Raw genomic sequence first — 12,633 nt, 5'->3', positions numbered from 1 at the left:
GTACAGAAAGTAGTTTTCACTTCCCTTCTGCTTGGCAACCTTCTGACTTCCACCTGTCCTCTAGTAAAAAGAGAGCTCTGTAGATTTTTATATATTGAAAGGTTTTGAAAGGTTAGAAAAAGGTTTTAGAAAAGCAGACATCAGCTAATTTAATCTCATCAGAATCCCTGGGAAGGTGCTATGGAGAGAAAAAGGTGTTTGAGGTTTAATGAAAACAGAGAAATCTAGAGCAAAACATCCTGTTGTGTGGAAAGCCTTGGATTTTCAGAAAAAGACCCCCTTGGCTAATGCAGGAGCTTCTCAATGAACTGAAATGCAAAAACAAAACATACAAGAAGTAGAGAAAAGGCCAGGAAACATGAGAACAGTATAATAGTATTACTAGGGACTTAGGAACAAAATCAGGAAGCACAAAACTCAGTTGGAACTAAATCTAGCTAGAGACTTAAAGGCTAACAGGGATGGATTCTACAGATAAGGCAGTACTAAATGGATTCAGAGAAAATATGGCTCCAGTATCTACAGAGAGACAAGTATCTCTGCAAGTATCATTTCAGGAGTGGTGCCAGCAACAGTGGGGGAGCATTAGACTAGGGACTATTCAGAATAGCAATATGTCTTCAAAACCATCTGCTAGATGGGATCCACTTGGATATGATGAAAGTGTTGGCTGGTTGCAAGTCTGTTATCTACAGAGGTCTGTGACAACCAGAACAAGGTTAATTTGATGTATATTTCTTTAAAAAGAGCAAGAAGAAGGACATGGGAAATTGTCAATAAGCCTCACCACCTCACCATAGATCACCATAGATCTTGGAGTAATGGAATCAATCTATTTCCATAGATGTAAAGAACAGGACAGAAATCAGGAGACGACAATATGAATTTATCAAGGACAATGCTTATCCAACCTTTTTGCCTTCTGCAATTAAATTACTGTCTGTATGGATGAGGAGAGAGTGGTGATTGTGACACTGTTGCTTGCTGGTAGGTCTTGTGACACTATCTCTCAATGCATTCTCAGTTAGAAGCTGAGGTCTGGAAGAAAGCACTGTTCAGGCGCTGAAAACTGGATGGATTACCAAACTTAAACAGTATAAATCAATGAGTTTGTGTCCTGTTGGTGTCTGATAGTAACACCAGGGAGATACTGGGAACCAGTATTGTCCAGTATTTTCATTGGTGATGTGGACAATGACAGACACAGAGACCACCCATAGTAAATTTGCAGAGATGTTAAAACAAAGGGAGTAACTGACACAATGAAAGAACAATCTCCACTTCTGAAGGTCCTTGATGAACTTGATTAAGCAAGCAGAAAACTTATGAAATTTTTCAAGGACAAAACTCTGGATGCTGTACTGAATCTGAGTCCACATTTCATTCTCTTCACAACTAAATCAAGTCACATACTAGACTTGTTTTAGAAGCATCATTGTCAGGATACTCAACAAAGTTGTTATCTCCCTCTACCCTATCCCAGTATAGTTGCATCTGGAATAGTGTTGTCCAGTTCGGGGGAGATGTTCGGGAGCAGTGGATCCAGTGGAGTGCTACTGTGCTGGTCAGGGGCCTTGAGCACACGACCTACAAGAAGAGGCTAAGGGGAGCTGCCCTTGTTTCTTTTGGAGAAAGGATCCTAGGGAGTGATCTAGAGCAGCATGTAACTACTTGAATGGCACTTAAAGCTACATCCTTTCTGGGAAATAAACTCTTTTGATAGTGGCAGAAGATAAAATAAGGGACAATAATAATGAGTCACTGCCTCTTAATAACATCTTTCACAATGAGGAATAGATCACCCCAAAATGTTGTGGGCTCTCCACCCTTACTTTTCAAGATGGAGCTACTCCAAGTCTACCTCTGTTTCAAGAGTTTGAATGTTGCTGCCTGTGTTCATTTGTGTGGCTGGCCTTATCATCATGTGCATTTTGTGTACATGTGTGTACACAATATTGATGTGTGTGCCTACCTGGAATACATGCTCAGCCTTGGTACTGGCTGGCCTTGGGGGTATGGAGCTGCAGCAGCCTCAGGTCTGTTGGGCTACCAGTTTCAGAAGCTCCTAGCACATATGTTTAATTTATTCAGGTTCAAGATAGAACTATTTATAATCCCCCAATCATGAGAATAAGAGAACTGGGACAAATAGCATTTTCTTTTTTTATTTCTTACCAATCACAAAATTGAAAAGAATACTCTTAGCAAATCAAATATCCAAACACCATTTTGATTAGGTGAAATATTTTGCACACATGGAAGTAACAGGTTTTATTTTGATGTTAAGGAAAACAAAAGTTTAATTTTTAATTTGTCACAATTTAAATATTTTATACTTTTAAAAACCTTTAAACTTATTCAGATTAAAAAGTTAAACATTTTATTTTCAAAGTATTCAGGCACAATGAATTGTTCATATCCAGGAAAAAAATAACCCTCAGCTATAGTCAAAGCAAACACAAATTCAAAAGTAATTTAATATCTGATGTTGTGGAACTTACATTTTTGGCAAGAAAAAAAAAAAAAAAAGTCCATCAGAATCATTAATCAGAGAAATATTACCATGATGGACCAGATCAGAACAGCAGAAAGAATAGATTTATAGAAAAAATAATTTTTCAAATTTGAAAATTCTCAAAATCATAGTATTGAAATTAACCTGTTCAAATGGTTTCTATGTTTAGATGTTCTTAAAGGCTAGATGCACTTTCCCCTTCCCCTTTTCTCTTTTCTCTTTTCTCTTTCCCCTTCCACTTCTCCTTTCCTTTCCCTTTTGCTTTCCCTTTCCCCTCTTCCTCTCTCTTTTTCTCTTTTCCCTTTTCCTTTCCCCTTCAGCTTCCGCTTTCTCTTCCTCTTCCCCTGAACCTTCCCCTTCCTCTTCTGCTTTCCTTTCCCCTTTCTTGCTTTTCCTCTTTCTGTCCTTTCTCTTTCCTTTGTTTCTCTGACACTTAAAGTTATATTCCTCATTTTACTAGAGCCCTTGATATTCAGGTAGTTTAACGACTAGGCACTAAATCTACCAGATTCCTAAGGGTTGTTCTACATTAAAATTTTAACTTGGCTCAGGAGTGTGTTTTTGAGTCCAATCTCACATTTATGCTCTACTTTCTCTGCTTAAATTCCTGTCATGCATCTGTTTTGGAGCACATGAACAGGATTTCATTTGATGAAATAAACATGAAAAATGAGATAAGAAACTCCAAGGGCAGATGTAATTTATGCAACTACTGGTGAGCATCCAGTCCACAGGACCAAACCAGAGCTGGTTTAAAGTAATCAGAAAGCTAGTTTAATGTGGGTGTCATGCCTCCAGTGCCAACTGTTTGTCTCTACACATCCACTCATATTAGACCATATTTCTTGCTAATGTAAGTAAAGCCCAAACCAGCCTCAGTCTAACTAAATTTCATCCTATCAGCCTAAATCACATCGTACCATCCTTGTCAAAACTCCTGCTTCACTATGCAAGTGTAGGCTTCTCTAGAGCTGAATATCCAGCACTTCACTAAGGGCAGAATTAATCCAGCAGAGGGAGAGGGAATGAAGAAAAAGCAGCTTGATTCTGCAGCATGGGTGGTCAGCTGCACAGCTGTGTCCACCTACAGTATCTTCCTCATCCTAGGCAGCTTCCCTAAGCAATGGGGTATTGTTTAAAAAGAGAACCCATCACAAATACAAGCAATAAAACACAAGGTAAAATCAGAAACCTGTCCTCTTCCTGCTCCTGTGTTTCTGGGTTTTCCTAAACGAAAGACTGTAGATTTTTACCCCCAAGAAAATTTCCCAACTGTGATTTCACTAGTCAAAGAGACAATATCTTTGTAGGCACGGATGTCCATGTGGGAGTGAGGCCGAAAAGCTAACCCTGTTCTCCTTGTTTCCCTATTGCTGATCAGTGAGCTGTTAGATTTCAACATCCTTCTGAAGGGTCTGACTGCGTGAACTGAAATGGATCCTAGATGATTGTTTTCAGAGAAAGCCACAAGCGTTTTATTTAGACATGGCCCATTGCTTCTTTTGCTAGAACTGTAATTTGAAAAGCATCTAAATCCAGACATGGTTCTAAGGTTTTTTTAAAGTTCTTTCATGAGTCAATGTTAAGCTATTTCAGGAAATGAAGTAAACAGCAATTAAAAAAATAAATAATAAAATAAAAGGGAACATTTTTCATTCAGAGACCTTAATTCCTTATGCTGAATGCCATAAGAAATAACAAATGAAATAAAAGTTAGTTTTAAAGCCTCAAGTGTGATGAAAAATCTGAAAGTATTTTATCATATATATCATTAAATGGTCAGGGATGTAGAAATGTCCAATTAAAAATCCTCAAATCAAAACTGCCATGAGGGGCTCATAATACAAAAAATTATATTTCTCCATTCCTAATCAAGTTATTATGCAAGAAAAACCTGTATATATTTTCAATCTGTTGATTCACAAGTCAAAACCTTCTCCAAAACTATTTGTTTTCAGAAGTTGATATGATATATGATATGACATGTTATGATATCATACACACTTTTACTCAGACTCCTGAGCCAGTTTTCTGAATTTCTCACTGTTTAGTATATTTAAATCCATTACAATATTTTATCAGGACTATCAATAGATTGTACACATAGTATCTAAAGCAATATAGCCAATTTATTAAAAAAATTACTGAGTTATGTATTTTTTCGTTTATGAATTTTCTGTGAGCAAATGTAGGCATTATAATGTCCTCACACAGTATATGTATTAGTTGAAACTTTTCTATGAGCAATTGTTAGCATGTTTGAAATGGAAAATTGGTAACATTCATTGCATCTAAAGAGCAATCTTCACATTTCAGTTTGCTGAGATTCTCACTGCAAAAGGCTGCTGCTCTAACAGTTTGATTAACCACTATGAAAAGTAATGATCTTGTGATGCAGAATCTTCTAAATTATTTTTCTTAATTTCTCCTTCAGTTATGCATTTTTTCGGTAATGACAGCATTTGATTTCACTGAAGTCTTTTTTTTTACTTCCCACCTGAGTTTTTGTTGTTTTTTCCTTTACAATCTCTATATTTATGTGTCTGGAAGAAGAGGGTTGTTGCCTTGTGTATCCTCAGTTTAAACCATGTTGCTATTGTTTTTTCAAACACATTTCAAGACAAGAAAGGGTTTTTCTCTTATGAGCTGTATCTCCAAGTAGAGCTTTATAATAATACAGCCTGTCAAAAAAAACCCATAAGGAAAGGAAATTTAGAATAAAGTTGTCATTAGTAAGCTACATGATGAAACAGAAAAATATTTTTATAGCAATCCCATTTTTCATTCCTTTAATTTTAAGGCTTACTAACAATAAAATTTATTGAGTTTTCTGTTCAGAAGTTGTTCCTGAGGTTGATCAGCTCATGCATCCAGTAAAGTGCCTTTAAAGGGAGGTTTCCAGAACAAAAAACAATTATTACAATTTTGAAATCCATTTTTTATGAAAACTCTTTCATATTCACTTTAAAATAGCTAGGAGCTGAACACTCCTTCTACTTCAAACACATGTTAGAAAACGCATGAAATGTGCATATACAATCCTGAAATGAATTAAAAAAATAATTTGAACTGTAATTTAAAAAGTTATGAATATTTTTTAAAAATGTCCCAAGAGTCCTACCCTGGTAAATATCTTGATTTTACAAAGTGCATATTCCTCTGTACTCCTAGATGAGTCCCACCCTCTCTCACTTGCTTGTGTAAGGGCACTGCAATAAACCACAATTGACAACTTCTAGGGAAAGATATTACTCTCATCATAAAAATACAGTGGTGGGAGCTGTAAAATAATGATGTCTACAACTATGATCTCCCATATTTTCTCCACATATTGAAGTTAGAATATCAGTACATATTAATTCAGCATTTTACCCTGCATCCTGACAGGATATTTCACTTGGAATAGCACTGCTATTTGAGGCACAATAAAAAAGGCATTCCAATGAATTGAAAATACATTTTTAAAAAATAAATGGACTGTATATTTGTTCTTCATGATGGTAATCTTTAAGAGCTTTGCAATCAGCTGTCTTTTTTCAGCTGCCATCTGCATGTTCCTGAACTCATTCAGGATGTCATACAATTCTGAATAGAAAGCCTCATAAGGTCATTTTCTGCCTTACAGCTTTACACTTAAAAGATTTGGCATATCTGCATTTGCAAAATATGAAGCATTTCACCCGGAATAAATTTCCTGCCAAATGACAATTCATATCTATGCAAAGCACGGCTTTTCTTTATGTGTCACAGGACTGATTATGTGTAGATTAGTTGAAGACCAGATAGGTGGCTTAACTTTTCCTAACAGAGAACAGGAACAGGCAGTTTGGAGCTAGAAATCACCTGGGAACCTGCCTGACAGAATATTTTTTAAATTGACCCAGGAGATGAATTTTACATGTGTTTTCCTTACTTTATTATCTCAAACTCTGAGGCAGTAGCACAGATTTAGAATAATTCCATGTTAAATTAAGAATTTGGCTGGAGCTGGATTCCCTAGAGAAGCACTGTGTTTAGCTTTTTAATCTTAATTTCTCTGAGAACGTTATTTTTGCTCTGAGAATAGGTTTTACCCTTAGCTTTTATTTGTACAGTGAAGATCTTTGGACCAACATCAGGCAATGTAGACACATGTCATCAAAGTCAAGTCATGCCTCAAAGATCTTTCAAGGTGAGTTGCTTAGGACAGTAGAAATACAGATGCACAAAGAAGAAAGGTAACTTGTGGAGATCTCATAGAAGATATTAATATAATAAAGATTTCATGTTTTAGACAATATTTATCCACTCAGCAAATTATTTTCTAGCTGCATGGAAGGCCAGGGATTTTTTGTTGATATGATCAGATTATTTGTGAGGGGAAAAAATGTGTCTAGAAAGAGAAACAAGAAGCCAGAAATAGAGAACATTACACCTAGTAAACAAGAATACAAAGAATCTGAATTTAGTGCACTAGTGGCAGGCTCCTGTTTGAATGATGTCTTCTCCCAGCTGGACATGGACAGAATATGAGAGCATTAACTAGTTCAGTATTGCTAGATATTATCAGGACGTGCAATCCACAGTCCTAACTGGAAGATAGAGGAAACCTTTGAATTTTTCATTTACGCTCTGAAGAAAACATTTTTTTCTAGTATTTCTCAGATTTTGAGTGCTTTCTTTTGCTAGTATTAGATCCAAAGTGCTTGTGTGTTCAGCATCCCTTCCTCATGCTTCACATAAACAAAGTGAGGATCTTGACAAGCAATCATAAGTTATGTCTACAATGTTAGGCAGTGCAGGTTCATTGTCTAACACTGCTCACCAGAGCACCAGCACCAGTCTATGCTGGTGCTCTGGTCACCTGCTCTATATGTATAAGAGCTCACATACAAGACTTATTTCAAAGTAAAACCAGGTTGTCTAGAATCCAAATCCTAGTTGCAGTTCTAAGGACAGTGCACTCCAGTAACCAACATCTATAGGCAGTGTGTGTAAAACTGCACCAAGTTTGTCTTTGTCTCCCTAAATATGCCTGCAATATTATCCCAGCAGGTATTGCACTTTCAGATACTCTCAAACACTTTCATACCAGCATATGTACCCTCTCTATACACAAATCCTCAGCTTCATCATATCATGTAATACTCAGAGATATTCTTTTTACATCTTTTTAGACACTTTGGATTAGAAAATACATTGACAGAATATATTTTTAGAGCTATGAGGGAACCCCTTCAGCTCTAATGACATGTGGACAGAGCTTGTCCGTCCAAGGACAAACTATCCTTAAGCAGTGTGATGAAATCCTCTCAATACCTCAATTTGTGGAGACCCTACGTCAGGATTGCACCCAGGAGTGAGTGACTTTATTAGGGTAGCTGTCGTCTTAACCTACTTTACCAACATTAGCTGCTGGAAATAGAACTTCTTCACAGTACAAACTTATTTTCCCTGTCTTCTTTGAAGGATCCTTGAGCAGAGAACCACAGCACTAGACTATCACACAAGGGGTTACTACAGAGCTTAAAGAGTTTGCTAAAAGGATGTTTTAATTATGCTTATGTCATTTGTCACAACAGACAATAATGAAGAAAATACCTACTGGAGGAGTGATTCAGGCAAAAAGGGTGAGGTGAAGGCTGATTTGAAGTATCACAAATTCTAGTGATGAAATAGCTCAAGAACTTAGATTGCAGTAAATCACCAGGAAAGGAAGACATTCATGTCAAACTTTGGAAGGAACTAAACAACAAAGTAGCTGAGTCAGTGATGAAAACAGGTAATTCATCATTAGAAATGCTGGTTCTTCTGAAAGACACTATTCTTATCTTTTAAATAAAGTTGCTAAAATGATCCCCAGACTAGAAAGTGCTACAGACTACCTTCCATTTCAAAGACTGTTGGAGTAAACCAACTTCTAAATCTTTAATTATAATGTATTGAATTTTAGAGGTATCTGAACATTAGAGTAAAAGGCATAGTTTGCAGTGTTTTAATATATATGTGCCAGTAAGAAAGATTTAAATGGAACAAAGATAATATGGCACAATAGTTTGAAGAATTGGCTCTTAGCGCTCTCAGTGCTCCCTCTGTCTTGGTCCTAGTCCAGGTCTATCTAATGTTAGTTTAATATATGAAATTAGGTAATGTAGAAGCAGAAGGAAAAATTTCATATTTGGTCCCTGGTAAATTTTTTTCCTCAATTTCCTTGATTGGGTAATTAACTTAACAATACTTATCACTGAAGGAAGTTTTAAAGGAACAAGATGGGTAATGTTTAGGAAGTTCTTTAAGGTACCACGTGTGTACATTCAGTCATTTTTCTAACTGGACATAACCCTTGAATTAAGTCTGAAAGTTCCTGTATATCTATGAATTACTGTGATTAAAACCTGTGTTTTGGAACACATTCCTAGGTAATATTCTATAGGCAAAATGATGACTATTTTAAAAATTCCACTCAGCTTGGAAAAATTAAAATGAATGTGTGATTTTATTCTTCACAGGAAATTTGAAAATCTATGTGAAAAATGAATAGAACATGTGAGTAAGAGAAAATAAATAAACAAACAAATAAACAAATAAAGCTGTGTGCAGAATTATTCTAACTGTTCCTCCCAGCTGTCGTACACCTTCTTTCCTTTCTTTCCTTTGGATGAAGTAATAAGAGCCTAAGTATATATGTTAAAATCAATGACTTCCAAAAAAGAAATTGGCAAGCATTTGAACAAAAGCAGTGATGTATTGCATTCCCACAGGTGAATGACATTCATTAAATGAAATGATGACTTTTGAACCACATTGATTTTAGGGGTGCATTAATCCTGATGTCATTGATATCAACCACATCTCTTCTTTTGTGAAAATTCTGGAGATGGAAACACTGTTTTTTTTCTTGGGATCTTTAAGTAAATCAGTACCTATCCTGTTTTTAATTTAAAACCTACCGTAGGTATCAAATACTGTAGGTATTTGATATGTACCTACTGCAGATACATATCAAATGCTGTAGGTATTTAATGGTAGCAGTGTGTTTAATTGTTACTGTGACAGCAAAGTAGAGGGAACTGTTAAAGTAAAATTTTAAAATCCAGTTCTTTGCTAAAAACATAATAAATGACACTTTCTTACCCATAATCATGTTTCATGTTAAAAGGTCACTTTAAAAAGAAGAACATATGACAAAAATAACAGGTGAAGATCAAAATGTTCAGAGAAATATTTAGAAGAAAAGTTGCTGTGTACTTGTCTTAAGGCATCAGTGCTTAAGAAAAGTAGGTAGATTGGAACCATTCTGGAAATTTAAGTCTATTCAGTTGATCTGGGCAGTTGGAAATCTGTGTTACCCTGTCTTTTGGTGTAAAAGAATCATTCTGCATTTACCTAGCCTGCATCATTAAAAAGGCATTTTACAAATAAAAAGTTTTAAAGGTTTTATATTTAAACTTAAACAATGAATACAGCAGAATAAATATTGAAAGATGCACCAAATGGAAAGAATATGAAAAAATGTGAGAAATGGCAAAAGTTTGCAGAGCTTAATATTGTTGCAGAGCTTAATGCTGTTTGTCATAAACATCTGTGAAAAGACAAGCCATGTTCTGCACTTGTTTTTCAGCTGTGGCATAAGACAGAGGAATGATTATAAAAGTCATATATGGGATATACTCACCCCTTCAATTAATGATGCCTACCACATATACATGAATCTAACTTCCCTACTTATTTGGAGTCTAAGCTCTTGGAAAGAAATTATGATCTTTGAGTTATCAGTGCTTTGACATTTATTGAAGGTGTTGCTCGCTAGGAAATTCAATACAGGCCAGCAAGAGAAAAAAAAAATAAATGGACAGAACGTTAAGGACATAAATGCAGAGAGTATTCAAGAACAGTGAGTGATAAATCAAGGTAGCACAGGGGATGGAGAAGGGATATAAGACATACTATATGCCACATATATTCTGTAACTGAATTTGATTGTTCAGAAGTTCCTTGAAAAGAAATAATTGGTCACATTTCCCAAGAGCTTCTCCCATTCAGTCATGTGTTAACTTACTTGTGGATAAGGCACTTTGGATAAACCACTGAAATAAGCTTCCACTGACACAAAGAAACATCAGGGACTTTATCCTTCCATCACGGTACCGAGGTATACCTGACTGCATCCAAAATCTGGTTTCTGTAGTAAATTCTCTCTGTATCTGAAGGTTGTTTAAGAGTATTTATCTCATTATAATAAGTAATCACTTCAGCCAAATCAATTTATAATTAATTGTTAAAAAAACCCTTACGAAACTCCACTTTCTCTCCTAGTCATTAATTTATTCTACTGGCTTATAAACCACATACATTACTACAAAATATTATAATGGTCAATGCATGGTTTCTACCCAACAAGAAAATTTTCAGGAGATTGTATATGTATTTCAACATGTTACATCCTCAAACTTTTCTGATTTTAAAACAAATTGATTTTTATATTTGTGGAAGTAGACCTGGAAGATAATAATATGAAGTTAAGCAGGGAGGTGGGATTTTGTGTAACATCCTTTCTCCTTGTTCAACAATAAATCTTCCACTGATTTCTGAAGGAGTCATAACTAAGGCATTCTAGGTGAAATTTTTGTGGTGTCTACTTTCTGTGTGAGATTAATTTCACTACAGACCAGTGAGCCGTTAACAAAACTCATCTACACTTTCTGTTCAGTACAACGTCAGCATAGTTCACAAAGTCCTTAAGTAAAACAAAACAAAAAAATCAATCAATTATGCACTGGAAGTAATTTTTCTTGTCAACAGTGTATGGATTAAGGAAAGAGAGATGGAGAGTTACAGTATAGCATTAGCTGGTGGGCTAGAGAGATAAGACCGTTAACTGGGAAAATATGGACATAAACAAATGGTGTTGTTTTGGGGATGGCCAGGTAATTTTTATTCTGATAATAATTTTCTGCATAATGTGATGAATTAAACAGTCAAATGAAGTTTCCTATCACCTCAAACCTTGTCAATAGCATTCTTTACAAGGAAGAAAATCTGCCCAAAACAGTCACATTCAGAATATGTCTCTTAAAGTAAACTAGAAAAGAAAATCTCTTCCATATAGAATCACAGGATGGCACAGGTTGTAAAGAAAATCAGCATCAGCTGTGAGATCACATCTGGTACCAAAGGCCTTAGCCAGATTTTGGAAAACCTCTATGAACACTGCACTGCACCTCTGAAGCATTTCATCCAATGCTTGGCTGTCCTCATGGGGGCAAAGTGTCTCCTAATACATAGCCAGAATGTCTTGTTTCAATTTATGACCACTAATTCTCTTCCTCCTACCATGCACTACTGTAAAGGGACTGGCTCAATATTTGTGGTAACGTTCTCATGGGTACTGGAAAGCTCCTGTGAGCTCAACTCTCTCAACTTCTCCTTGCAGGGCAGGTGTTCCAATCCTGACAATCTTGGTGACCCCTGACTGAACTTAATCCCATTTATCCACAACTTTCTAGCACTGGGAGGCACAAGCCTGGATGAAGTATTCCAGATGTGGTCTGGCCAGTGTTGAGTCAAAAGAGACTGATCACTTCCATTGATCCTCTGGCCATGCTCCTGTTGGTACAGCCCAGGATGTTGTTGGGTCCTTTACTGCCAGATTCGCACTGACCCACATTCAGTTTGCTATCCACCAGAGTCCCCAGCACCTCTTCAGCAGACCTGCTCCCCAGCCAGTCAGACCCTTGCCTTTCCTGTTGCCAGGGGTTCTTTGTTCCCAGGTGCAGAACTTTTCATTTGCCACTGTTAAATTTCATAACATTCCTGATGGACCATTTTTTTCAGCCTGTCCAGGTCTCTCTGGATGGTGTTTTTTTTATTTGAGTGTATTGTTTGTTCCCCCTAGCTTGATATCATCTGTTAAAACTGATGAGAACACTCTGTCACCTCCTCTTGGTCAGTGATGAAGATGTTTTAAGGAACAGGTCCCATGATAGAGTCCTGTGATTCTCTACTGCTTACTCCCCTCCAGGCAGAGTGCAACAATTACCTGTTGAGCCCAATCATCCAACAACTGCCTGCTGATCCTGATCATTCATTTTTTTATCCACTCACCCAGATTACAATGTCTCAATTTGGGCATAAGAATA

Source organism: Strix aluco, chromosome 1, assembly GCF_031877795.1.
Source record: "Strix aluco isolate bStrAlu1 chromosome 1, bStrAlu1.hap1, whole genome shotgun sequence".
NCBI classification, from domain to species: Eukaryota; Metazoa; Chordata; class Aves; order Strigiformes; family Strigidae; genus Strix; species Strix aluco.
This window is presented reverse-complemented; position numbering follows the sequence as displayed.